This window comes from Acartia tonsa, chromosome 7, assembly GCF_053477335.1.
Source record: "Acartia tonsa isolate MP-2025a chromosome 7, ASM5347733v1, whole genome shotgun sequence".
Taxonomy (NCBI): domain Eukaryota; kingdom Metazoa; phylum Arthropoda; class Copepoda; order Calanoida; family Acartiidae; genus Acartia; species Acartia tonsa.
This window is the reverse complement of record NC_137266.1, coordinates 21861936-21867935: the sequence shown is the minus strand read 5'-3', so window position 1 is coordinate 21867935 and position 6000 is coordinate 21861936. Positions and strand designations below refer to the sequence as shown.

The following is a 6000-nucleotide window of genomic DNA, read 5'->3' as shown; positions in this document are numbered from 1 at the left end:
ATTAAAAAAACATAAAAGATAAAAATTTACTATTATTCTACAATAAAAAAAGTTGAAGAAACTTTCCTATGTGACTTTGTTCTATAGTGTGCTATCAATACCTCTATATATAACACATCATTTAATTATTACTACAGCGCAAATTGACCAACCTACCTGCTTCATTCATATAATCAAACATCTCCTAACATCTTTTAGCTACTGTGTCAATTTTTGCAAAGAGAGAGAGGGGGGGGGGTCAATTTCACTAGTCCCAAAAGCTTTATAATAAAGTTTATTAATCTTTATCTTAAGAACTTTAGGGGCTTTTAATGAATTTTAATTGGTTGAATTATTATTAAGTGTCCAAATGTTTCAACAAGGGGTAATTTTGGGTATTAACATTGGGGATCTACATCAATTTATGGGCCATTGTCTTATTCTTTTAGATATCTGCATTTTTTGCGAATATGAAACATATTGCGGATATATTTAAATGCGACAGTGATTGCACACCGACTCTGTCCTATCCGAAAACAAAAGTCGTGGCTAAGACATTTAAAGGGAAACCTAACAAATTAAATTTGTTAAAACAGGAAAAATGTAATTAAATAGGTATGTTTGGTTACCCAAACAAATTTACTGTTTTGGTACACTCATATGGAATAGATACTCCACCGAACACAGTAATAGTGTCTGACTGATTATGACGTAACAAAAAAAAATTAGCCAATGAGAGGCCGCTATTGACCAATGGTAAATATAGTGGCCTCTCATTGGCTAATTTTTTTTGTTACGTCATAATCAGTCAGACACTATTACTGTGTTCTACTCCACCAAACCTACCGATAAATATAAAAAAACTGTCCATTTTACGAGCAGTTGTTTGGAAGATCTTACAGGACATTATAATCTTAAATGTGAGTGTCCCTTTGGTTGACTTCTTATGGATAGAAATTAAAAGTTTGCACGAGCCAAGTCTCAAAGCATGTATTTTTAGACAGTTAGTGTTATTGAGGATAGGTGTCTGATTTTGTCCTTGTAGATTCTTCTAATCATAGTTGTTTGCAGTCATGCTGCTCTTTTAAAATTATGTTAGCTAAAATATAAGGTTACACAGCTGATATAAAAGATAGGTGTCCAAAACTATTTATGTAGATTCCCTGAACTAATAGTCAAAATTTATTTTTCAATAGGCTGGTCAGCCCTGACTATGAACAAGATTTTCCTTGTTCATATAGAAATATAACTCGATCATTTGTTATCATCTTTTAATTTTGTAGGTGACACAATTTCAAATTAAAATAAACCAATCATGAATCTCCTTGTCGCAAAATTACCGTATTATTGGATGTTTTTTAGACAAATAAATGCCATTTTTGTACATTTAGCGGCAAATTTAAATTTGTCTCATTATTTTTTTTGTAATAAGTCTGCTCATATAATCTAGGGGCTCTTTTTAAAGGCTTTAAAAAGGTCAAAACCATCATGGGACTTGTTTTAAGCTTCATAAAATGAAGAATTCAGCACATGTTCAGTAGTTATTGAAATCTTAGGCGACAGACAAAAAACTTACTACTTTACATAATAGGATGTGTTAATAAGGTTTCTGAAAGTGTCAGCACCTAAGAAAGGATGTAAGTTTAATGTATATTTAAGGTATACCCACGAAATTAAAGTAATGAGCATCATCATTAGTAGCGCAGCTAATCTATAAACTTTGGTATGTACGTCATTGTCCTGTAAGTTTAATGTTTAATTTATCTATTATAAACATTTAAAAATACATAAATTCATAGTTTGTTTCATGTTTAACTCGAAATAAATTATATAAAAACAAAAGTTTAATGTATATTTAGGGTATACCCACGAAATTAAAGTAATGAGCATCATCATTAGTAGCGCAGCTACTCTATAAACTTAGGTATGTACGTCATTGTCATGTAAGTTTAATGTTTAATTTATCTATTATAAACATTTAAAAATACATAAACTCATATTTTGTTTCATGTTTAACTCGAAATAAATCATATAAAAACAAAAGTTTAATGTATATTTAGGATATACCCACGAAATTATAGCACTTTGAGATAAAACGCCTGTTTTTCTAATGACATTATAGCTACTATCTTTCACTTAACTTTTTAACAATATTTTGCTTAGCTTATCATGGTCATGCTTGTTATTGATATAATTAAGAGTTCTGGAAAGGTTGTCTGAAAGGATGTCTCAGCAGGTTGTCCTTGTTAAAGCTGCATGTGTCTTTTGCATCCAAAAATGTTGAGCAATCAAAGGGACAAAAATGTACAATGAAATATATTTTACATTGATTTATTTTATTCCGAGGACGTCAAATTAAGCTTTGAATTTTTAAATGAGTGAAGATAAAATGATTCGCGAATTTCCTCCCCTTCTCAAAGCAATTTTTATCCTAGGTGTATAATTTACATTGGAGGGGGGGATAAGCAATTACTCCCTCTGAAATATATATGTATATATATTTTAAGGGGGAGGGGCATATTATAATGTGTAAAATGTAAACGTTCAAAGGTAAATTAATTCAATACCAAACGATTACTTCTTTGTCATAATTTCATTCACGCTAGGTTTGGTGATTTTCTTTAAATATTTCCTTATTTTTTAAGAATGTAAAGAAAGGTTTAAAAGCCTAAACCTTCAGAAAGACTATGTTCACAAAACACATAGGTCGACCTCTGGAAATTTTAGGTCGACCTAAAGAAGTTTTAGGTCGACCGATTTTATAAAGGCATTTGTTTGTTGTACTAGTATAGGTTGACCTACAGAATAAATCGGTCGACCTCTAAAAGTTGTTTGTGAACTGGGCATTAGTCATAATATAGATTAAAACATTATGGGGAGTTAAATGAAGCTTTTCTTAAAAAGAAAACTTGATCATTTCAGTGCTTAACAAGATCTTATCCGACAAAAAAACAAGGTGCTTTTTTACAAATATGTTAAGAGCAGACCCCCCCCCCCCCCCCTTATATTGAAAATTAACTAAAATAAGGGGAAGTGGGATATTTTTCCTACGGGTAACCAGTGAGAGGCCCTAACCCAGCGGGGCAACTCAGTGTTACTTTATATAACAGAATAATTAAACAAATATCTTTACACTTTTATTTTTGATTCTTGAATTAAAAATACATCAAAAGATTTGAATAAAAAACAGAAAAATCTAAGCACAGAAGGGAAGGAAAGATAGAACAACACAGACACAGTCCCAGCAGTCAGAGGCACCGATGACCTGCTCCATGCAGCCAAGGATCTCATCAGCGGTGGTCCAGTCCTGGCAGTTGTCCCAGGCAGCTGAAATATGAAAAAATAATGATAGGTTTCCTTTCATTAAAAGTATAAAATATTGTGCTTTCCCTCAAAGTGCCTGTTAAGCCTGCAGAAGGGGATAACCCTCCGGGGCTAACCTAACCTGCACTGGGGTGAAGTAATAAACATACAAAAAAATAACCCATCATAAATTTTAATTAGTTCTGTTTTCGATTAGACACTTAGAGAGAAACCGACGTCAAAACTAAACTTAAATAATTTTTTGTCTGAACTGATTTCATTGCATACTTTTTGACAGATAATTTTCTCCTTTACAGGAAAGATTCGTATGTGTTTTTTGAACTTTATAGATAAAGTCAATAAACATGGAACTATGAAAAAGGCACTATTTCTTTAGCATCTTGTTTTAAAAATGGATTAGAACCAGTTCTCAGCCATACTGAAAATCGTGTAAAGACAATTACAGACAATTTTCCACGAATATTAAAAAAATTAAACCAGTTTTGTTAGCCCAAGCCTACGGCCCCTCGGGTCTAACAAAGCTGGTTTAATATAATCATTTTTTGTTTAATATCCGCGGAAAGCTGTCCATAATACGATGCGATAAATAACTAATAAAACTTACTTCCAATTTCAGTGACGCAGAGAGCAGCAGTATCCATGGTGCACTCAGCGGTTTCCCTAAATTCATAAAGTAAGTTAGTTTTTATATGTTCGATCATGTATTTGGCCATAACACTATCAAAAGTACTTACAAAAAAGACCTTTTTAGATCCAAGATACTAAAACAGTTTCTTTACAAGCCCAAGTAATCAGTTTTTAAATATCTTTCTAATTCAGGGTCAATTAATGAAAGCTTATCAAACATATAAAAACGGACTTTATGTATTATACATTTGTACATAGATACAAAAATAGTCATTGCTTTAATAACTTTTTAAAAGCACATTCCCTCAACTTTTGTCTGAAAATGATTAAAAATATTAGAGGTTAAATTTTTTCTATGAATTATTTCTTATCAACAATTTCATATATTCTCCCAAAAAAGCTAAAAAAAACACAAACAGACGGACGTATACATATTTCTTATCTTACATAAGAATAAGACGATGTGTGTTAGTCTTGTTTGTACAGAAAGATCGTTACGTGCTGGACCGATATGGCTTCCCAACTTCTTATGTGTCCAGGGAAGGTTTTTCTTTGATTATTTTGGGGATTACCTTCACCCTCCAAAGAGAAATCTTTATCGAACTATATTTGTATATTATCTATTATATTTTTACTTTTTCGACTTATAAAAGTAGAGTTTCGATAACTCCCGACCCTTTGCCTAAAGTACACCTAGAGGCCGCTAAGAGTATTAAAAAGAATGACTTACATTGTCTTGACAGCCATGGAGGCACCAACCATGGCCAGGAAGAGAACAGAGGCGATCACGGACTTCATTCTTAGGTTTAGTTGGTCTAAGAATAAATTTATTCAGTATAGATATATAATCTAGTCAACAACCTGGTTCCAGAAGTAGGGAACTTTTTCGTCTCCTAGCAAATTGCTTTCTGCTCTTTTGTAGCGAATTGCCTGTGTTAATATTTGCGACTCTATTGGCTGATAATCAAAGACCAAATTTTAAGTCGGCACATTGTTTATGGAGTGGGGACATACAGCTATTTAACCCCTTCCCCTTCTATTGTTTTACTTTAATTGGTGTAAGTAATAAAATCAGTTTACTTATAAGCTAAGCTACAGTGGGCTACTGTAATGTGGTGAAACTTTTTTCATAGTCAATTTAGATTTTGTATTGTAAGATAAACTGGTACCCAAAGTTTTATAAATACAATATACCTAACAAATTAAGAGTGTCCAAACTAATAAAGTAACAATTTTAATCTGTTTAGGATGTTCATTAATTTATCATCCTTTGTATTATCCTTGTGATATGAGAATTTTCAAAAGAACGTGTCCTAATTTTTGTTTAACCCATTCGTGACGAGCTCTCAAAGTTTAAAATTCTGATTCACTGGGCTTAAACAAAATAGATTTTTTCAATAATTACTCAACAGAATTCAAAAAGTAAGGTGTCAAATTAAAGATCTTATTATTTTTGTTCATAATTGCAATTTTCTTCTTTTTTGGTTGCTTTTTATTACCTTAAAACCAACTTAATTTAAAAAAAAAAAATTAATTTACTTCAAAATAAGAGATCTAAAAAAATTATTACATATCTAAATTCTATGGATCATTTTTCATCTACTATTTACTAAAAGCACTGACTAGCTATTTTTTAAACAAAATCAAAAAAGTTAGGAAACGTTCTTTAAAAAGAATATTTTCAATTAAAAAAATTATAGTAGGGTGATAAAAACTGTATTATTAAAAAATCTAGAAACTAATGTTACCTGAAGGGCTTACCAAAGTAAAGTACTTAATAATTCGTTTTAAGATAAGGTTTTTATACCTTACAAACCCTTTATCTTTGTTTATTTCAGGGAGGAAGGGGACATTTGGCTGTTTATTACTTTACTAGTCTCTAAAGTTTTATAAATAACGTCACTTTATTCGTTAGCTCAACAATTTTGGTAACTTTTATTGAATTTTTATTGGTTGGTTTGTTTAGTCGAGTGTCCGAACGTTTCAAGCACCAATTATAATATAGTAATTAAGGGTAATTATGTGTATCATAATTGGAGATGTACATCAACTTATAGGCTATTGTACTAT

The 6000-nt window shown here is 31.3% G+C and overlaps 1 long non-coding RNA gene across 1 annotated transcript; it reads right to left on the bottom strand.

The window, feature by feature from the left end:
* Window positions 1-3106: 3106 nt before the first annotated feature.
* Window positions 3107-5727, bottom strand: LOC145325085 (uncharacterized). Its single transcript, XR_013881395.1, has 4 exons — window positions 5679-5727; window positions 4661-4745; window positions 3908-3963; window positions 3107-3306 (listed from the first exon to the last, which is right to left on the bottom strand). It is a non-coding gene; the product is annotated as an uncharacterized LOC145325085 (long non-coding RNA).
* Between the last annotated feature and the right edge of the window lie 273 nt (window positions 5728-6000).